Source organism: Mobula hypostoma, chromosome 4 (genome assembly GCF_963921235.1).
Source record: "Mobula hypostoma chromosome 4, sMobHyp1.1, whole genome shotgun sequence".
NCBI lineage: Eukaryota > Metazoa > Chordata > Chondrichthyes > Myliobatiformes > Myliobatidae > Mobula > Mobula hypostoma.
In genome coordinates, this window is record NC_086100.1 from 59,411,287 (window position 1) to 59,434,891 (window position 23,605).

General features: G+C 45.9%; 1 long non-coding RNA gene across 1 annotated transcript in view; it reads right to left on the minus strand.

Annotated features, from left to right (window-relative positions):
* The window catches only part of LOC134344794 (uncharacterized), a 96,935-nt gene that overhangs the window by 59,630 nt on the left and 13,700 nt on the right, over positions 1-23,605 (minus strand). The gene's annotated exons all lie outside the window — the stretch shown is intronic.

Here is a 23,605-nt window from a genome sequence, read left to right on the forward strand (position 1 = left end):
GCTTCCTGCCAGTCAGCCAATCTTCTATCCAACCCAGTAGGTTTCCTATAATACCATGGGCACTTACTTCTTTAGAAGCCTCATGTGTGGCACCTTGTCAAAGGCCTTCTGCAAATCCAAGTAAACAACACCCACTGACTCTCCTTTGTCTATCTTGTCAATTATTTCCTCAAAGAATTCCAACTGATTTGTTAGGCAAGATTTCACCTTAAGGAAACCATGCCTACTTTAGCCTATTTTATCATGGGCCTCCAGGCATCCAGAAACATTTTCTTTAATAATGGACTCCGACATCTTCTCAACCACTGAAGTCAGGCCAACTGGCCTATAATTTCCCTTCTTCTGCCTAGCTCTTTTTTTAAAGAATGGAGTGGCATTTGCAATTTTCCAGTCCCCCGAAACCATTTCAGAATCTTGTTATTCTTGAACAATCATTACTAATGCTTTCAAACTCTCTTCAGATTCCTCTTTCAGAACCCTGGGGTGTAGTGGATCTGGTCCACGTGACTTGCCTACATTCAGACCTTTCAGCTTCCCAGGCACCTCCTTCATAGTAAAAGCAACCTCATTCACATCTGCCCCTTGATATTGTCTAATTTCTGGCATACTGCTAATGTCGTAATAATGTCTTAATAATCTCTGATCATTCGATGAGGACTAATTCATGGACCTCTGATCTCCCTCTCCTGAAGGCTACAAACAGTTCTTTGGTCTTATTGAGGTTGCTGTTGTTACACCACTCAGCAAGATTTTCAGTCTTCCTCCTGTATGCTGATTCATCACCCTCTTTGATACAGCCCACAACAGTGAAGTTGGCAGCAAACGTGTATATGGTGTTGGAGCTGTGCTTAGCCACACAGTCATAGGTGTAAAACAAGTACAGCAGGGGGCTAAGCACACTGCCCTGTGGTGCACCTGTGTTGATGGAGATTGTGGAGGAGGTGTGATTGCCGATCTAAACTGATTGGAGTCTACAAGTGAATAAATTTAGGATCCAATTGCACAAGGAGGTATTGAGCCCAAAGCGTTGGATCTTATTGATTAGTTTTAAGAGGGTGATGGTATTGAATGCTGAACTATATTCAGTAAAGAGCATCCCGATGTATGTGAGAGGTTAAAGATATCAGTGAACACACCAGCCATTTGGTTACCACATGTCTTTGATACATAGCCAGGTACCCCGTTAAGTTCAGATGCTCTCCTTGGATTCACCCTCCTGAAGGCAGCCTACAAGTCACCTTCAGATACTGAGATCAAAGGATCATCAGAAGATGTGGGGTGGGGGGGGGTCTGATAATTGACCATAGAAACTACACTGAGCTCTGTATAGTACATCTACAGAAGTTTTCAAGTGTTCTAGTTGACGAACCAAATCTCCTCAAACTCCAAATGAAATGTAGCCGCTGTCTTGCCTTCCTTATAGCTGCATCGATATGTTCGGACCCAGGTTAGATCCTAAGAGATTTTGACACCCAGGAATCTGAAATTGCTAACTCTCTCCACTTCTGATCCTTCTCTCTGAGGATTGGTTCATGTTGCTTTGTCCTACCTTATCTGAAGTCCACAATCAGTTTTTTGGTCCTACTGACATTAAGTGTAAGTGCAGCATTGAAATCCTCCATGACTATTGTAACTTTGGCCTTTTTACATGCCTTTCATATTTCCTTGTCCTGGGTATAACTCTAAACTGCAACCAGTGGTGAGGTTCTGATTGGGGACTTTCAGAGCTTTGGGGAAAGTGGAGTTACCTCTTAGTCATTCATTGCTCCCAGGGCCACTCTGACCCAGAACGGTAGCACCTGCAAGGGTTCCTGCTCAGGGTATGAGCAAAGGCCAATGGCAGATCCGGCAGGTTCAGTAACTGAACTTATGACGGAGAAGGTGGATGAGCTGGGACCTCAAATGTCCACGGCTATAGTACAGGTAGATGAACATTTGGGAAGAGAAATGGCGATTTCTTTAGTTCGCCCAACGGTAGGCAATAGCAAACCACCGTTGCTAGATACTAGGTTTCTTAGAATCTATTTGCTAAGAAAACCATGATCAAACTCACAAAATGTATCACACAATAACAGCGTCAAGAGGATCTTCAAGACAATTCTGAAGATGCTTCACTCGGTAGGGTTGATTCTGGTCAGCAGGGCATCCCCAACCGTCATCAAGCTACTGCTCATAAAATTCAAGCAACACAAAAGAAAATTATTGCCACTTGGAATGTAAGAATCCTATATCAAACAGGAAGATTGGACAATGTGATAAGAAATGGAAAGACGAAAGATTAACATCATGGAAATTAGCGAAGTTCATTGGTTAGGTGCTGGACCATGTCACAATAGAAATAAGACACTAATTTATTCTTGTGGAACATCCCATACTAATGGAGTAGGAATTCTTAAAGATGAAAACATGGCACAAAGTGTTTTAGGACATTAGGCAATATCAGAAAGAGTGCTCCTTGTTAGATTCAGAGGACAACCATTTGATTTAGCAATTATACAAGTATATGCACCAACAACAGATGGAACAAATGAGGATATAGATACATTCTATGAAGAGCTTGAACAAGCAAAGATGGATGCATATCTCAAGATATTGCTATTGTCATGGGAGATCTAAATGCTAAAGTAGGAAAAGGTGCTGATGGAAATACCATAGGAAAATTTGGACTAGGGGAAAGAAATGAAAGAGGTGAGAAATTGGTAGAATGGTGCAAGATGAATAATTAGGTCATTATAAATACCTACTTTAAAAACCATCCAAGATGCTGTGGACCTGGAAAGGTCCAGGTGATAACACTAGAAATCAAATTGACTTTATTACTATAAACCAATGATTTAGAAACTCAGTGACTCAATGCAAAACATATCCAGGTGCAGACTGTAATAGTGACTATAACCCAGTAGTATGTCATGTAAAAGTAAAACTTTAAAAACTAAAGAAGCAAAAACCTGGCTAATTGCAATTAATTAAAGAAGAAAACTTAAGACAAAAATTTACAATTGAAGTAAGGAATAGATTTCAAAGTCTAGAAATAGAATTGGTTGAAGATGATAGCAATCATGTAGAAATGCAATTTCACTCTCTAAAGGATGCCTTGGTAGAATCAGCAAAGTCAGTGATTCCTAAAAAAGATAAAAAGCACAAAAGATAAATGGATGACAGATGAAATCAAAAATCTAATGGAAGAAAGGAGAGGGAAGAAAGCAAATCCTATAGAATATAAGTCCTTAGAGAAAAATGTTAAAAGTTAATGTCAAAAAGCCAAAGAAGAATGGTTAAACCAGGAATGTGGGCGAATAGAAAGAATCCCTGTTACTGATCCAAAAGGTTACATTGTGGCGACCCACTTTCTGACACCCACGAACCGGCTCACGAAACAGCGCACGCAGGCAGAGGGCGGGCAGCAAAAAGGGCGGGAACGGGAAGGCTTTAAAGCGGGCCGCGAAGTTTGAATAAACCTCTTTCATCGCAACTCCAACTCACCGACTCCGTGTGGTTATTCTAGCGCTGTGTGTAGCACATCGCTACAATTGGTGACCCCGACGGCCCAAACGATATTTGGACCAGAGATGACCGACGCCGCATCTGTTCACGCAGTTTCGTTGGAACTGCCAAGCTTCTGGACGCTGCGACCCCATTTATGGTTCGAACAAGCAGAGGCACAATTCCACATTTGGCAGATAACCATGGAGTCCACTCGCTACTACTACGTGTTGAGCTCACTCGACCAGGAGACTGCTGCACAAGTTGAGGAGTTTATACAGTCGTCCCCGGAGGACGGCAAATACACAGCATTCAAAACCCTGCTCATAAGGACTTTCGGACTCTCACGGCGCGAACGAGCACGCCGCTTAATGCACCTGGATGGTTTGGGAGACAGGCTGCCGTCAGCATTAATGAACGAGATGCTGGCCCTGGCTGAAGGACACAAATCCTACCTCATGTTTGAGCAGGCGTTCCTAGAGCAACTGCCCGAGGACATATGCCTGCTGCTGTCCGACGCAGATTTCAGCAAACCCCGGGAGGTGGCGGCCCGAGCAGATGTGCTGTGGAATGCCAGGAAAGAGAGAGGGGCATCCGTCGCACAGATCACCAAGCCGCGTGCCCAACGACAGACCAGACCGGGTCCGGCAGCAGAGCCTACAAAACCCAGCGACGGGAGTGAGGAGCCCAACGAACAATGGTGCTTCTACCACCAGCGGTGGGGCACAGAGGTCCGCCACTGCAGACCGCCCTGCAAATTCCCGGGAAACACCAAGGCCCAGCCGCTGCCGATCGCTACGGCAGCTGGCCATCAGGACAGCCTCCTGTACGTCTGGGACAAGCAGTCGGGACGCCGCTTTTTGGTCGACACCGGAGCGGAGATCAGCGTCTTACCTCCAACGAGTTACGACACCCGCAACAGAGAACCGGGACCCACCCTGAGGGCCGCTAATGGCAGCACAATACGAACCTACGGCACCCGCACGGTGTGGCTACAGTTCAGCTCCAGCCGGTTCACGTGGGACTTCACACTGGTCGCCGTGGCCCAACCACTGCTGGGGGCAGATTTTTTAAGAGCCCACAGCCTGCTGGTCGACTTGCAAGGGAAGCGATTAGTCCACGCCAAGACTTTTCAAACGTTCTCCCTGGGTGAAGCACAGTTGCCAGCACCACACCTGGACTCCATCACGCTGTCCGACGATGAATTCACCAGGGTCCTGGCGGATTTCCCATCAGTACTGACACCGCAGTTCACGGCAGCCATGCCCAGACACGGAGTACAGCACCACATCCCGACCCGGGGACCACCCCTCCATGCCCGTGCTCGAAGGCTTCCCCCGGACAAGCTCCGACTGGCGAAGGAGGAGTTCAAGAAGATGGAGGAATTAGGGATCATACGACGGTCCGACAGCCCATGGGCCTCCCCACTTCACATGGTGCCCAAGGCAACGGGGGGCTGGAGACCATGCGGTGACTACCGCAGACTGAACGAGGCTACAACGCCAGACCGCTACCCTGTGCCGCACATTCAAGACTTCGCAGCAAACCTACATGGCGCAAGGATCTTTTCCAAGGTAGACCTCGTCCGGGGATACCATCAAATCCCTGTACATCCGGACGACATCCCCAAAACAGCACTTATCACCCCGTTCGGACTTTTCGAATTCCTCCGAATGCCGTTTGGTCTAAAGAACGCCGCACAGACTTTCCAGCGGCTAATGGACGTGGTGGGATGCGACCTGGACTTTGCATTCATCTATTTGGACGACATCCTCATAGCCAGCAGTAGTCGGCAGGAGCATCTGTCCCACCTCCGCCAGCTCTACTCCCGCCTGAGTGAATTCGGCCTTACAATCAATCCAGCCAAATGCCAGTTTGGACTCGACACCATCGACTTCCTGGGCCACAGGATTACTAAAGACGGGGCAACCCCGCTGCCCGCCAAGGTAGACGCGGTCCGCCACTTCCCCCGACCCAACACAATCAAAGGCTTGCAGGAATTCGTTGGTATGGTGAATTTCTACCACCGTTTCCTCCCCTCAGCAGCCCGAACCATGCGCCCCTTGTTCACTCTAATGTCGGGTAAGGGCAAGGACATTACCTGGAACGAAGAGGCCGCAACCGCTTTCGTTAAAACCAAAGAATCCTTGGCAAACGCTGCGATGCTAGTGCACCCCAGAACGGACGTTCCTACTGCCCTCACGGTGGACGCATTCAACACAGCAGTCGGTGGAGTGCTGGAACAACTCATCGAGGGTCGCTGGCAACCCCTGGCGTTCTTCAGCAAACACCTACGACCACCCGAACTCAAATACAGTGCTTTCGACCGGGAGCTATTGGCACTATACCTGGCAATCCGGCATTTCAGGTACTTCTTAGAAGGTAGGCCCTTCACCGCGTTCACAGACCACAAACCGCTTACCTTTGCGTTCACTAAGGTGTCCGACCCCTGGTCGTCCAGCCAGCAGCGACATTTGTCCTACATCTCCGAGTACACGACGGACATCCGGCATGTCTCTGGAAAGAACAATGTCGTGGCAGACGCACTTTCCAGACCTACCATACAGGCCCTGTCCCAAGGGGTGGGCAATGCAGCGCTGGCAGAGGCACAGCAGGCAGACGCTGAGATCCCCAGTTACAGGACTGCAGTCCCCGGTTTGCAGCTCCAAGACCTCCCCGTAGGCCCAGGTGAGAGGACCCTACTATGTGATGTAGCTACTGGCCAACCCCGCCCCGTCGTCCCAGCAGCCTGGCGCCGGCGGGTGTTCGAATCCATTCACAACTTAGCGCACCCCTCCATCAGGACAACTGTCCGGCTGGTCTCCAACAGGTTCGTGTGGCATGGACTTCGTAAACAGGTCAGTGAATGGGCCAAAACGTGTATGCAGTGCCAAACGGCCAAGGTGCAGCGGCACACCAAGGCTCCACCGCAGCGGTTCGAACCCACCCGCCAGAGGTTCGACCACATCCGTGTGGATATGGTGGGGCCCCTGCCAGTGTCACGAGGAGCGCGGTACCTCCTAACTATGATAGACCGGTTCACCAGATGGCCAGAGGCAGTCCCGCTCAGCGACACCACCTCCGAATCCTGCGCCCGAGCACTGATCGCAACCTGGGTAGCCCGCTTCGGGGTACCGGCCCACATTACCTCCGACAGAGGCGCCCAGTTCACCTCCAGCCTGTGGTCGGCTATGGCCAGACTTTTAGGAACACAGCTACACCACACAACTGCCTACCACCCACAGTCGAACGGACTAGTGGAGCGCTTCCACCGTCACCTGAAATCGGCTCTCATGGCCCGCATGGAGGGGCCTAACTGGGTGAACGAACTTCCCTGGGTCCTGCTTGGAATCCGCACGGCGCCCAAAGAGGATCTACACACCTCGTCGGCCGAGTTGGTGTACGGCGCGCCCCTGGTCATCCCAGGAGAGTTCATACCAGCCCCAAGGGGGCAAGAGGAAGAACCCACAGCAGTCCTGGACAGACTACGGGAGAGGCTCCGTAACCTGGCCCCCATACCCACTTCACAGCACGGACAGAGCCCGACCTGCGTACCCAAAGACCTGCAGAACTGTAAGTTTCTTTTTGTACGACAGGGCGGACACCGGGCACCGCTACAGCGGCCCTACGAGGGGCCGTTTAAGGTGATCAGCAACAATGGGTCCACGTTCGTGCTGGACATTGGGGGGAGAGAGGAGGTTTTCACGGTGGACCGACTCAAACCGGCCCATGTGGACTTGGCGCAACCGGTCCAGGCTCAGGCACCGCGGTGCAGGGGCAGACCTCCCAAACAGAGGCCGATCCAGACTGTGGACATTGGGGGAGGTATCGCCGGTTCTGGGGGGGGGGTTATGTGGCGACCCACTTTCTGACACCCACGAACTGGCTCACGAAACAGCGCGCGCAGGCAGAGGGCGGGCAGCAAAAAGGGCGGGAACGGGAAGGCTTTAAAGCGGGCCGCGAAGTTTGAATAAACCTCTTTCATCGCAACTCCAACTCACCGACTCCGTGTGGTTATTCTAGCGCTGTGTGTAGCACATCGCTACAACATTAACAAATCAAGAATATAACTGGTAAAAAAGCTGCTCTGTTCTTCAGATGGATGTTTGAAAGCAAAGGACGGTACCATTATCATGGAAAGAGATGAGATTATGAATAGATGAACTGAGTACATTCAGGAATTGTTTGAAGACAATCGAGGTGAAAAACCAGGAATTAAGAAAAACATTGAAGGACCAAGTATTTCAAAATCTGAAGTTCGTAATGCAATAAATAAGATGAAGAAAAGAAAGGCAGCAGGTCCTGATGAATTAGTAATAGAACAAATTATCGTCCTTGAAGATTATGGAATTGAAAAACTTACTGATTTAATCAACGACATTTATGAGACTGCAATAATACCAGAAGAGATGAAAAAATTGGTATTTATCACTCTTCCTAAGAAACCTGAAGCAATAGAATGTGAATTACATAGGACCATAAGTTTAATGAGTCATATCACCAAGATACTTCTAAGAATTTTGATGACAAGAGCTAAAAGTAAGATACAAGCTGAAATAGGTAAAGAAAAATGTGGTTTTGTGAAAGACAAAGGAACAAGAAAAGCAATATTGATGTGAAGGATACTATCAGTATGAGCTACTCAAGTGCAAAAACATTTGTTTATTTGTTTTATCGACTACACAAAAGCATTTGACAAAGTGAAGCACAATAAGTTATTAGAAGTATTACAGAAAACTCTAGATTAGTGGTCACCAACCAGTTGATAGCGATCAACTGGTCAATCTTTGAGACTTTCCCAGTAGATCCCGAAAAAAATGAAAAATAATTACACAAGTACTGTTGTAATGTGAGCATTATAAAAATAAGTAATATTAATTAGGATAATGGTAATATAGCAATACTTCTGCTACTGAAAGCTGTTTGTAAAAAGAGATTGTTTCCGGGTTGCGGGGTTTTAGTTCCATTTTTTCAGCCCAGTGCGCATGTGGGCAGCTCCCCTGTCATGCACCATGGTAGAAAAGACCGGACATAAAATCCTGCAACCCGGAAATACTATCATAATTAGTATTTCTTATTTTTATAATGCTCTCATTACAACACCTTTAATTCTATGTTTCATTATTTAATTTTATTTCAACGCAAAAAATAAATGGATAAAAATTGACTGTTGCACTCAATGTGATGAGTGGGGCTGAATACTTTCTGCTAGTTCCCTGAAATTTGGCTCATAACTACAGACAGCCAGATTGAGACAGTCTGTGGGGTGTCTGTCAGTAAGACAGCTCCAGTACTTAGATTTCATAATTTTCATCTGTTGCAACACAGCACACTCGCAAACCTCCTGACAGACTGAATATTTGAATGGACAGTTTCCTTTGTTAAGCTGAATGTTGAATCTGTCACGTTTTTCAGGAGTTTTGTATTGGTAAACTGCTACTGAGATGCTAGTATAAGTTTCAGAGGTACGCAAGATAATTACACTACTGTTTTTTGCTTCCCAGTTCTTTTACATTTGGGGAATGTTGGAATTTAAAGGGGGAGAAGTGTTGTAAGGTGAGCATTATAAAGATAAGTTAATACCAATTAAGATAATGGTAATATGGCAATATTCCCGCTATGGAAAGCTGTTTGTAAACAGAGGTTGTTTCCAGTGTTGTGGGGTTTTACTTCTGGTGTTTTCTGCGTATGTGTGTATAAGCCCCTCCGCCGCATTGGTTTTTCTGTCCCAGATAAAGTTGTTCCTTTGGACATGAAGTTGTTGAGTAGTCCTTTTTCAAAGTAGAAATTACCACGAAAGGTACAAAGTATTGTAATATTCTTAAAGAAAGACAGCTATGGCCTATTTGATATGCTAGTTGCAGTGTTTTCTTGGTTGAATTAATTTGAAAGTTTGACAAAATCATTTTATGTAAGTACAATTAGCCCAAATAAAAGGCCTCAAGTCGGAAGTACAATCTGAGTTGTTTTTTCTCTAAACGATTTAGTGGGTAGATCTTGCCTTTCACAAAGGCCAAGGTCGGGGATCTTGGGCTTAAATAAGTTGGCGACCACTACTCTAGATCTAGACTCGAAAGACCTCCGCCTAATCAGAAATCTGTACTGGGAACAAACTGCCACTGTAAGAATAGATGGAGAAGTGAGTCAGTTTATGAAAATCAATAGAGGCGTTAGACAAGGGTGTGTTTTCTCCACTAATTTATTTTAATGTGCACAGTGAAATAATATTACAAAATATAAGAGATATCTTGGGAATCTAAGTTGGCTGTGAAAACATCAATAATTTCAGATATGCAGATGACACTGTCAATTGCAAGTACGGAGGAAGAACTACAAAACTTAATTGATATAGTTGTTGAAGAAAGTGCAAAAATGGGTCTATCTATGAATTGCAAAAAGACAGAATGTATGGTGATATCCAAAAAGAAGGAGAATCCTATCTGCAGGCTGAGAATAAATGGGAAAGACATAAAACAAGTACAGAACTTTTGCTACTTAGGAAGCTGGGTGACATCAGATGGCAGGTGCGACATGGACATCAAAAGAAGAATAGGGATGGCAAAAGACACCTTTATGAGAATGAAGAGTATACTGACCAATACTAAACTAGCATGACGACCTGCCTCAGAGTACTGAAATGTTACATTTATCCAGTTATGTTATATGGCTCAGAATGTTGGACAATATCTAGTAGCATGAGGAAACGAATTGAAGCAGAAGAGATGTGGTTTTTGAGGAGGATGCAAAGAATATCATGAATGAAACGAATATCTAACGAGGGTGTTGTGAACAGAGCAAACACAAAAAAATAAATAATGTATGAGATCATGAAAAGGCAACGTAACTTCATTGGACATGTGATTAGGGAAGAGGAGTTAGAATGCATGGTAATTATGGGAAAGATTGAAGGGAAGAAAGCAAGAGGAAGGCAAAGACAAATGATGATGGAGACAGCAGCCAGAGAACTGGAAATGAATACCAATGAATTGATCCACTTGACCCAAAACAAGAGTGTTTGTGTGCCATGGCAGTCAAAGCTCAAACTGGGTTCAGCACCTGATGATGATGATGATTCTAATTTCCTGATGTAATTTGTACCTTATAACCTGGCTAGTGTTCCAAGGCCAGTATATAACTCCATTCAGAGTCTTTTTAACCTTTAATTTTTAACTCTACTCACGAGGATTGTAAATCTTCTGATTCTAAAGATTACCACTTTCTAATTATTTGTTTTCACTTTTTTTCCAACCATTTATCACCATTTTTGATTTTGTCCTTATATTACACCAACTCATCTGAATTGACTGTGATTTTGCCCTATCATCTCCCTGTCGTTCCTCACAGTCTCACTACACACTGCATCAACTTGCATATCATTTACCCCATCCTGAGTCCTATTCTTCTGGTTCCCATTCCCCGGTCAATTTAATTTAACCCAAAGGTTCAGCTGTAACCTATCCTTTTTGTACAGGTCATGCCTTACATTGAAAAGATCCCAGTGATCCAGAAATCTGAAACCCCGCTCCTGCACCAATTTTTCAGCCATACATTCATCTGAAATATCATCCTATTCTTACCCTCAGTGGCACACAGCACAGGCAGTAATCCAGAGACTACTACCTTGGAGGTTCTGTCTTTCTATGTTCTCTCTTCAGGACCTCTTCCCTTTTCCTACCCATGTCATTGGTACCAATATACGTACCATAACTTCCACCTACTCACGCTCTTCCTTTAGAATGCTGTGGGCCCAATCTGAGATGTCCCTGACCCTGGCACCTGGGAGGCAATATACTATCCATGTGTCTCTTCATGGCTACAGAAACCGCTGCCTGCTCCACTATCCATGGAATCACCTATCACTGTTGTACTCCTCTTTGCCTCCTTCCCTTCTCAGCCATAGAGGCAGACTCAGTGAGAGGAACTCAGTGGCTTTGGCTATCTGGCAGGTCCTTCCCCCAACAGTGCCCCAAGTGATATACTTATTGTTGAGGGGAACGGCCACAGAGGTACCCTGCACTGGATGATGTGTTCCCTCCCTGTCGTTTGGGTCGAGGACAACTCAGAGTGTATGCAGAATATTCATAAGGGGAAGGGTGAGCAGCCAGATGTGGTAGAGCACGTTGACATCAATGATATAGCTAGGAGGAGGGAAGAGGTCCTGTGCAGTTGGTATAGGGAGTTAGTTAGGAAAGAGGAAAGTGGCTGAAAAACAGAACCTCAAAGGGAGTAGTCTTTGGATTACTTCTGGCACACTACTAGGCAAAGCCTGAATTGGAGGATAGAACAGATGAATGAGTGGCAGATGCCCTGGTCTGTGGAGCAGGATTTCAGGTTCCTGATCATTGGAAGCCATTTTGTGGCAGAGGTGACCTGTACAAGCAGGAGAGGCTGTGCATTAATGGGGAGGGCCGGGGGGAGCCATATCCTGGCTGGGAGATTCAGTAGTACTACTGAAAAAGCTTGACAGGGGATGAGAACCAGAGTACCAGTTCAGAAAGTGAAGGAATAGAGAGAAAGACCAATATCATGACCAGTAAGAGCAGGCAGGGCCAAGGTAATAGACACAATAGGATGGATGGGTTGATGTGTGTGTATTTTAATACTCGGAATATTAAAGTGTAAGGGTAATGGATCAGTGCATGGAATTATGATCTTGTAGCCATAACAGACGCTTGCTTGAGACAGGGAAAGGAATAAATGCTTAATCTTGCAGGGTTTTGATGTTTTTGAAAAGGTAGAAAAAGAATTCAAAGTTTGAAGTAGATTCCCCAAGAGTGTATTTGTTATCATATACTAACTTGAGATTTATTTTCTTCCAGGCATTTACAGGAATATAAGAAATGTAGTGGAATTTTATGAAAAGTCATACATAAACAAAGACTGCCAAACAAAAGAAGATAAACTGCAAATGAAAATAATATTGAGAAAATAAGTTGTAAATAGTCCTTGAAAGTGAGTCTGTAAGTCATAGAAGCAGTTCAGCATTGTGGTGAATAAAGTTACTCATACCAGTTCAGGGTTCAGGTGCCTGATGGTTGTAATAACTGTTCCTGAACCTGGTGGTATAGGACCTAAACTTCCTGTACTTCCTTCCCAATGATATTAGGAAGAAGAGAGCCTAGCCTGAATGATTGGGGGCGGTGGTTTGATCTTGGATGCTATTTTCTTGTGGTAGCACCCCATGTAAGTGTGATCACTGGTGGGGAGGGTGTTAACTGTGATGGATTCAGCTACATCCACCACCGCTGTAGCATTTCCATTCTTAAGCATTAGTGTATCCATGCCAGGCTGTGATTCAACCAGTTAGGATACCCTCCAATGTTCCTCAAACATTTTGGCAATGTGCTCAATCTACACAAGCTGTTGTGCCTTCTTTGTGATGACACCTGTGAAAAGGAGATAAAAGGAGTGGCGAAGCTGTTCTGTTAATCAGGGACACTATCTCTGCTGCACTCAGAAGGACATAATGAAGGGGCTCATCCACCAAGTCTACGTGGGCAGAACTCAAAAGTAAGAAAAGGTATAATCACTCTGATGAAATTATGTTCCGATCCCCAATAAGCACCTTGATACTAGGCCGGCTGGTGGCGCAGTGAGATCAGCGTCGGACTCCAGAGCGAAGGTTCCCAAGTTCGAATCCAGGTCGGGTCGTTCCCGAGAGCAGGCTTTCCATCCGTGCCGGGTTGAATGTCGAGCTAGCCACTCGGCCTCGTAAAAAATACAAGGGTCAAGTCAGGAACATTCATAACATGACCCGGTTAATCCTGACACCACATGCCAGACAAGACTGGCTGAATGTCTGGTACGACACACTTAAAAAAAACCTTGTTACTGAAGGTGTAAAAGTAACAATGTTGTTGTATTTGTGACTTAAATACCCAAATAGAGATTCAAACTGCATAGAACAAAAAGGTTAGACAGGGCTTTGAACAGTATTTTCGTGTCCTCTTCAGCCAGAGGCAAAGTTCCGGATGACTGGTGAATAGCTGAAGCAAGAAGGGGAATAGGGATAATAGAAACACAGAAACATCGAAAAACATACAGCACAATACAAGCCCTTCAGCCCACGATGCTGTGCCAAACATGTACTTAATTTAGAAATTACCTAAGGTTACCCATAGCCCTCTATTTTTCTGAGCTCCATGTACCTATCCAGGAGTCTCTTAAAAGACCCTATCGTATCCACCTCCACCACCATCACCAACAGCCCATTCCAAGCACTCCCCACCCTCTGTGTAAAAAACTTGCCCCTGACATCTCCTCTGTATCTACTTCCAAGCACCCTAAAACTGTGTCATCTTGTGTTAGCCATTTCAGCCCTGGGAAAAAGCCTTTGACTATCCACACGAGATCAATGTCTCTCATCATCTTATACTCCTCTATCAGGTCATCTCTCATCTTCCGTCGCTCCAAGGAGAAAAGACCGAGTTCACTCAACCTGCTTTCATAAGGCATGCTCCCCAATGCAGGCAACATCCTTGTAAATCTCCTCTGCACCCTTTCTATAGTTTCCACATCCTTCCTGTAGTGGGGTGACCAGAACTGAGCACAGTACTCCAAGTGGGGTCTGACCAGGGTCCTATAAAGCTGTAACATTACCCCTCGGCTTTTAAACTCAATCCCACAGTTGATGCACTGTATGCTTTCTTAACCACACAGTCAACCTGCACAGCAGCTTTGAGTGTCCTATGGACTTGGACTCCAAGATCCCTCCGATCCTCCACACTGCCAAGAGTCTTTACTTTAATACTATATTCTGTCATCATATTTGACCTACCAAAATGAACCACCTCACATTTATCTGGGTTGAACTCTGTCTGCCACTTCTCAGCCCAGTTTTGCATCTTATCAATGTCCCGCTGTAACCTCTGACAGCCCTCCACAATATCCACGACACCCCCAACCTTTGTGTCATCAGCAAATTTACTAACCCATCCCTCCACTTCTTCATCCAGGTCATTTATAAAAATCTCAAAGAGTAGGGGTCCCAGAACAGACCCCTGAGGCACACCACTAGTCACCGATTTCCATGCAGAATATGACCCATCTACAACCACTCTTTGCCTTCTGTGGGCAAGCTAATTCTGGATCCACAAAGCAAGGTCTCCTTGGATCCCTACCTCCTCACTTTCTCAATAAGCCTAGCATAGGGTACCTTATCAAATGCCTTGCTGAAATCCATATACACTACCTCTACTGCTCTATCTTCATCAATGTGTTTAGTCGTATCCTCAAAAAATTCAATCGGGCTCATAAGACACGACCTGTCTTTGACAAAGCCATGCTGACTATTCCTGATCATATTATGTTTCTCCAAATGTTCATAAATCCTGCGTCGCAGGATCTTCTCCATCAACCTTCCAATCACTGAAGTAAGACTCACTGGCCTATAATTTCCCTTGCCTATCTCTACTCCCTTTCTTGAATAAGGGAATAACATCTGCCACCCTCCAATCCTTCAGAACCTCTCCTATCCCCATTGATGTTGCAAAGATCATTGCCAGAAGATCAGCAATCTCCTCCCTTGCCTCCCACAGAAGCCTGGTATATATCTCGTCTGGTTCCCGTGATTTTTATCCAACTTAATGCTTTCCAAAATCTCCAGCACACCCTTTTTCTTAATGTCTGTATGCTCAAGCTTTTCAGTCCACTGTAAGTCATCAAAGTATTCATTAAGTATCTCCGCTATCTCCCCTGGTTCCATATACACTTTCCACTGTCACATTTGATTGGTCCTATTCTCTCACCTCTTATCCTCTTGCTCTTCACATACTTGTAGAATGCCTTGTGATTTTCCTTAATCCTGCTCACCAAGGCCTTTTTATGGCCCCTTCTGGCCCTCTTAATTTCATTCTTAAGCTCCTTCCTGCTATCCTTATAGTTTTGTAGATCTCTGTCATTACCTAGTTTTTAGATTAGATTATGAGGACACGTGGTCCTCTTTTATTGTCATTTAGTAATGTATGCATTAAGAAATGATACAATGTTCCTCCGGTGTGATATCACAGAAACACAAGACAGACCAAGACTGAAAAACAGACAAAAACCACATAACTATAACACATAGTTACAACAGTGCAAGCAATACCGTAACTTGATGAAGAACAGGCCATCGGCATGGTAAAAAAAAGTTCAAAGTCTCTCAAAAGTCCCATCATCTCACACAGACAGGAGAAGGAAGAAAACTCTCCCTGCCATGAGCTTCCAGCGCTGCAAACTTACCGATGCAGAATCCTGGAAGCACCCCGGTCTGACTCTGAGTCGTCCGAAAACTTCGAGCCTCCGACCAGCCCTCCAAGATCGAGCACCGAGCACCATCTCTGCCGAGTGCTTCGACCCCATCCCCGGCTGTCAGCAACAGGCAAAGCTGAGGATTTGGGGCCTACTCTCCGGAGATTCTCGATCGCACAGTAGCAGCGGCAGCAAACTGGGTATTTCAGAAGTTTTCCAGATGTTCCTCCGTGCTTCTCACGTCAATCTCCATCAAATCAGAATTGTGCACGGCCCCTATTTAACAAGTACGATATCATTTCACCGGAGAGGCCGCGTGCACTGTGTCGCGCTGCCGTCTTCTCCTTCCGCCTGTTCCCAAAAAGTATTGAACCTTTCGTAAGCATTTCTTTTCTTCTTGACTAGATTTTCTACAGCCTTTGTACACCATTGCTGCTGGGAACATACAGCATCGTGACTCATTAGGGAAGTTGCTGGAAAGGATTCTTAGTAATAGGATTTAGAAGTGATTGGAAAGTCAACATGATTCTGCGTGGGAAAAGTCATGATTTAAAAACTTGACTGAGTTTTTTTGAGTAAGTGGCAAAGATGATTGATGAAGTCTTTTAGTAAGGGTTTTGACGAGGTCCTTCATGGCAGGCACATCCAGAAGATTGTAGTGGCATTGGATCCATGGTGAATTGGGTATTTGGGTTCAGAATTGGCTTGATCATAGAAGACAAATGGTATGGCTGATGAGACTTATTTTGGCTGGAGCTCTGTGACTATTAGTGTTCCGTACTGGGACACCATCTTGGGCATCAAGCAAGATGACACTGGTGAAATACAGTGACATGTTACAGGCAGCTTATGAAACTTCTAAGAATTGTTACAGAGATCTACCCCCTTAGTATCAAAGAGAATCTGTAATTACCAGCAAGAACCTTTATTGTCTCAAAGAATATTAAAGGTAATACCAGTAAAAAAGAAGTCACTGCAGGCCATGTATTTCTCGTGGTCCTGTGCTGAATCCCCACGTGTCTGTGGGCACTCCATATCGGTGATGGTGGATCTCTAGGGAGCATCCAAGTGTCTGCTTTTAATTTCACTCCCCACCAATTCAAATGTCGTATTTCAATGTTATTGACTACAGATCATCCTACTTACCTTTAATAGTCATAGTCAGCAACTGTAACAGGCTGCATGCACGACCGGCATTTAACACTTCCTTATTGGCTCTGATCCAAGCCAGCATCCATTTATTGCCCTACCTTTCACAAGTGACAACTGGTAACTTATGGCTCTTTGTTCTAAATCAGTAATCAGCTCGAATCACTCAGGGCAGCTAGAGACCCTGACATTAACAAATCTGCATATTATATTATATCAAAGAACACCTTACAAATAACTTCTTATTTGGAAATTATCTCTAGTCCAGCAGATTACCTGGACTATTATTGTGTCTACTTTAAAACACTAATCAAGCCATGCAACTTCAGTTCACAAAACAGAGAACGCAGAGCCATTTTCTTCTGCCTCATGACAACAGCAAAGACAATTGGTCTGTCTGATTCCACTGTCCTTGATTCATTGATTTGTAGACTGTAGTTCTTTCTGCCCAACAAAAGACTTCTTCGGAGTTATTCTCACGGCACTCTGCAGTGGATGTAATTTCCCTTTAGGTAATGAATTTTAAACTGTCCTAATTAATGGGTGATCTCACGATCTTCTGAAGGGTTCAGCTGACTCAACTCTCAAGCACGCTGGTGCAGCACCTACAAATGGACGGAGGTGCATCACCACAGCTGAGAAAGAGGGAGGAGGGGAGAACTCCGAGCCAGACTGAAACGCTGGGGAACTGAAAGTTCCTCTACACAGTATCTTGTTAGCAAATGTACAGTTGCTGGAGAACAAGCCTGAGTACCCAAGGGCAAGATTGCTGTATCGGAGGAAAATGAGAATTTGCAGCATTCTGTGCTTCATGGAGATATAGCTCACTCCAGACATGCCGGATACATTACTAAGACCCGAGTGCCTCCTGATACACCGAATGGACCAGATAGCAGATTAGGAGAAGGCAAAAAAGATGTGAATCTATGTTTCATGATAAACTCTTTGTGATGCTTGGATGCAGTGGTCTTATCGCACTCTTGTCCCCCTGACCAGGAACATCTACTGATTAAGTGCTAACTGTTCTACTTCCCAAGAGAGTTCTCCTCCTGGTCCTGACCACAGTTTACGTACTGCCAAAGGCCAATGATAAGCAGACATTCAAGGTACTGAGTGCCACCATCAACTTATCACCACGCCTTTCAAATCATTGTCAGGGACCTCAATCAGGATTGTTTGAAGAAATCACATCAGAATCAGGTTTATCATCACCGACATGTGTAGTAAAATTTGTTAACTTAGCAGCACCTGTACAATCAATTAGAGTAATATACATACAGTATATATACTTAAATAAATTAAAATTCTGCAAAAACAGAGGTAACATTTTAAAAAGTGAGGCCATGTTCATGTGTCCATTATTATAATCATAATCAGAACGGGCGGAGAAGATCTCTCAGTTGTTAGATGAGTGGCGGTGTTCTGATAACGTAAAGCGACAGAGATTGTTTGAGAGTTTGTGTGGGTGAGCTGCTGTCGTTGTGAGAGCCATCAGGTTGCAGTATCCCGTAGCGACAGCTGTCAATTACATGCAAGCATCGGACAATGCTTTTGGCTCGACAGGAAGCTCAATGGAGCTCAAGAACATGCATCAGGAGAAGTGGGGAGAAGCTTTCTGCTCACATTTTTTGGCTAGAGAGCCAACTAAATTGCTTGCGGCACAGAGGGGGTCACTCAGGCGGCTGAGGTGGGTCAGTTAAGAATGGACCAGATAGCCAAGGGCGCCCAGTCCCAGGACCTGATTGCTTGGGGACTCCGACAGTCTTGTAGGATGCAACCCCCTCCCTCTTTTGTTGAGCTGATCAGAGAGGTACGGGAGGAGGAGAACACGACGGAGGCGCGGGAGGGCTCCGTCAGCAGTGTACAGTCCTCGGTAGCTGTCCCTTGTGGTGAAGTGACCACAGTAGCCTGCCTTGGGGAGTGGTGGAGGACATTCTGGCAGAGTTGAGAAACGAGATGTCTCAGCTGTTATCAATGAGTGGGCGCTCCCCATATGATGGAGCTGATGGGGGGGAATGGATTCCCTAAGGGGACGAATAATGCAGAGGGCTGCTAGCAGCCAGTATCACATGAGAAGGAGAGTGAGCCCCCGGGTACTTAAGCAGAGAGAGTCACTGGGAAAACTTAGAAGAGACCCAATGAGGGAACTGCCTGGTGTCTCTGGGGAAAATGTTCCCAGCAATATACGAAGGAATCCCCGAAAATGAAAGACCCTATTCCTGAAGGCTTAGCGGGACTATGCTCCAGCGTGTTGCCACGGATAGAGGCTATTTATGCTAAAGCCTTTCTCAACACTGGGTCGCAGATCACGTGGAGATCTGGGGTCTTAGTGCTAGTGATTATTTGTACAATGGTTATTTGTCAGTGAAGTTGGAGTTGTCGGAGGCCGATGTGGGAGTGTCTGAGGTCCTTGATACATTGGTGCTGGTTTGTCCGGACCCTGTTGAGAAGAGCGGCATTTCAATTCTGGTGGGAACCAACACCCCTTTTGTGAGGAGGCTCATGGGGCCTACAAGGAGAAGGCTGGTGGGAGCTTTCTGGGAACATTGTCCGTGCACCCAGTGTTTTGAGTTGCTTTTGAGGAAGCATGTGGCAGCATTGGGCCAGATACCGAATGTAGACGAGGGACTGTGTGGTTCACCCAGTCAAAGCCAATGGTAGTAAGGCCCGGGGAAGTAGTGAGAGTGATGGGGACCCCCAAATTTCCCAGAGTGCCTGAGGGTGAGGCCCTCTTTTTGGACGCTCTGGAAGACCACGAAGGGGAGTCGAGAATTCCTGCTGGGGTACTGGTGAGACCCGAATTGCAGAAGCCCCAGTTGTGCAGATGCGCAGGATCAGGATGGTAGTGATTGTCAGGAACACTACAAAGAGGGAGGTCACTTTCAAGTGGGGGATGCCCCTGGTGCATCTGTTCCCCGAGACGGTAATGCCTAGTGTCCCTGTGAGACAAGCCGGGGAGAAACTATTGGGAAAAAGGGGAAAAGTTGACCACTGAGTCATTTAACTTCAGGGGCTCCCCAGCTCCTACAGGTTGGAAGGGAAGGTTGGTAGAGAAGATGTTGAAACTGGAAGGTGATTTTTCCACTGATGAATTTGATGGGGGTTGCTCCAAGAGCATGTGTCACACTATCCGGGTGACTGAGGATACCCCATTTGGAAAAAGGTCGTGGCGACTGGCCTCTACAGAGATAAAAGACGTTTGGCAGCATTTGTGCCGGTTGAAGGAAACTGGGATCATAACCAAGTCCCGAAGCCCCTAAGCGTCCCCAACAATAGTGACCAGGACTAAGAAGGGGAAGGTACGGAGGTGTGTGAACTATAGGACTCTGAGCAGGCGCGCCATCCCTGACCAGTATACGGTCCTAAAGAGCGAAGACGCGCTGGCCTGTCTGAGTGGTGCGAAGTGGTTCAGTATGCTGGACTTGAGGACTGGATATTACCAGATCCCCATGAGTGAGGTCGACAGCATTTATATATGTCCTGGGATTTTTCCAGTTCAAAAGGATGCCCCAGGGCATACTGAGAGCCCCAGCAACCTTCCAGCAGGTCATGGAGAAGACGGTTAAGGATATGAACTTGCTTGAGGTATTGGTATATCTGGATGACCTCATAGTATTTGGATCCATCTTAAAAGAACACAAAACAAAGCTGCTGAAGGTGCTGGGCCGCCTGAAAGCTGAAGCGCTAAAACTTTCCTTGGACAAGTGCCAGTACTGCAAAATGTTTTCTTGCTATGTGGGCACATATTCTAACAGATGGAGTGGCTACAGATCCGGCTAAGGTAGAGGTGGTGACCAACTGGCCAAGGCCCCAGACTGTGAGTGCTCTGCACTTGCTCCTCAGGTTCTGTGGTTACCATGAGAGGTTCATGAAAGGGTACACGAAAGTGAATCACCCGTTGAATCGGCTTCTGTGCGGTTACCCTCCCTTGGGGAAGAAAGAGAGGGTGCGCAAAGGACAGGAGGGTGGACAGTATCTTAGCCCATCAGAACCCTTTGGACCAAGGTGGGATGCAAAATGTGAGGAGGCCTTTCAGTCGCTGAAGGAGCTGTTGACTCAAGTGCCAGTGCTGGCTTTTGCGGACCCTCAGTTGCTGTATGTACTGCACACAGTTGCCAGCCGAGAGGGCTTAGGGGGCATCCTGTATCAGGATGAGGGCATCAGGTTGAGACCTGCTGTGTTTGTCAGCCGGAGTCTGTTGCCTTCCGAGAAAAGCAATCTCGCGCACAAGTTGGAATTTTTGGCGTTGAAATTGGTGGTGTTGAATAAGCTGAGTGAATACCCCTACGGGGCCAAGTTTGAGGTGAGAATGGACAACAACTCTCAAACTTATATTCTGACCTCGGCAAAATTGGATGCCACAGACCGTTAGCGGTTGGCGGCATTGTCTGCCTATGATTTCAGCCTGAAGTACCGGCCGGGAAGCAGGAACATTGATGCTGATGCTTTGTCCCGACAGGCGCATGAGGGGCTGGACAGGGATGAGGAGTGGGAGAGCGTTCCTGCCCTGGAGGTGAAGGTCATGTGTCAGTTTGCCATCACCATGAGGGCAAAGGAAAAGGTGGATCAATTGGGAGCTTCTGATGACACCAGTCCTCAAATTCACTGTAACCTGACTGCTCTGAAGACAAATCAGCTGCCAAAATTGATTTCTGAAAAAGTAGCAGCTTCTCAGCAAGCTAACCTGGGCATTGGCACTATTTGGTCAGTGGTCAAAAAGGGAGACATGGCTCAGGCAGAGAAGATGAAATACGCAGCAGTGCCTGCATTACTGAGAGAATGGCCTCGGTTGGAGTTGAAGAACCAGATCCAAATCGGGTCACGTCATCCCCGGACCGAACTCGGCGTTGCCAGCTGCTTCTGCCCGAGTAAGTATCGGAGGATTGTGTTGAAGTCACTTCATGATGATTCTGGACATCTGGGGGTTGAAAAGACCTATGGATTGCTCAGAGACTGGTTTTACTGGCCCCAGATGAAGTCAAATATCGAAGAATACTGCAAATTATGCATTCAAAGCATACGGCAGAAGACACTGCTTACGTGGGCAGCTCCCTTGTCGAACTTCCAGAGTGCAGGGCCCCTGGACCTGATGTGTATGGATTTCCTGTCAATAGCCCTACCATTTTGGGGAGCTATGTCACTGCCTTTTACACCTGGGTTGGACTTTGTATTTTGCAGGAAAGGTTGGCAAATTATCTCAACGTCATGAGGACATGACTAAATTTGGTGGGGGGAGAGCGTAATGCGCTGTAAGGTTTCACTGCTAATGTAATTGTTTCCCTGACTAGAGATAACAGTGCTTTGCAATGCATGCCATCCAATGAGAGGCATGTTGTTTCTTTCCTGTGGGTCTGAGAGAAGGGATTTGTGGTCTTTGGTCAGCGAGAGATGATGTGAATGGAGAGAGATTGTAGACCGCCAGACGGCATGGACTTAGAGCGTGGGACCAAGGATCGAAGGAACGAATGGACGGAACTGTGAGCTCCAACGTTGCACATTAGACTGTTTCATGAGAATGGGCTCTTTTCCTTTTTTTTTTCTTTACTAACCATATAGTCAAATTAAGAATTATAAAGCTTAATCATTTAATTGCATATTGTGTCCTGTTTGTTATTTTGTGGTACTGACTTATAACAGGGAACACATCATGCAGCATCCACCCCAACAAGTTTGGCCGGGTCGCGTGTTGTCTTCCCCTAGATTAATCTGCTAGCTGAACCTAGGGTTACGTAAGCAAACATATTTTAGCAATATTTTCCCTTAAACTTCCTGTAGGCAAGCTGATCATACTTGCAGCCAACAGCATTTCTGTTCAAATTTCAAAGTCCAAAGTAGTTTATTGAATTAGATATATGTTACCATATACAACCCTAGCAATGCACACAACATGTTGGAGGAACTCAGCAGGCCAGGCAGCATCAAGGGAAAAAAGTACAGTTGACGCTTTGGGCCGAAACATCAACTGTACAGTCCTGCCAAAGGGTCCAGGCCTGCTGAATTCCTCCAGAACTTTGGGTGTGCTGCTCGGATTTCCAGCATCTGCAGATTTTCGCTCGTTTGTGGTTTGATTACTACGCTGTGCAGTCTCTTCAAGGGATGCCTACCCTGAAGAAGTTTAAATCTTCTCTCCAACAGGCGTTCAATGAAACTCTCTCTCACTGCTCCTCTGCTGTGATCCCTGCTGCTCTCCAACTCTTTGACCATGTGCTTACCCAGACCTGCTACCACAGCCAGTCCTGCCAAACATCGACTGTACTTTTTTCCATAGATGCTGTCAGTCCTGTTGAGTTCCTCCAGTATTTTGTGTGTGTTGCTTGGATCTCCAGCATCTGCAGGTTTTCTCTTGTTTGTGATATACTACCCCAGTTTCATTTTCCAGTGAGTAATCATGTTAGATACAAGAAACACAATAGAGTTAATGAAAGCCATCACACAACACCCAACATGATGGACAAACAGCCTGTGTGCAAAAGACAACAGACTGGGCAAATACAAAAAGAAAGAAAAAAAAAGTAATAGCAATAAATAAATAAGCAATAAATATGGAGAACATGAGATGAAGAGTCATTGAAAGTGAGTCCAGTTCAGTGGGAATAGTTCAGTGGTGGGTGGAGTGTTTATCCTCTCTGGTTCAAGACCCTGATGGTTGAAGGGTAAAAACTGTTCCTAAACTTGGCGGTGCATGTCCTAAAGCTCCTGTACTTTCTTTTTGAAGACAGCAGCAAGAAGACAGCATGGCCTG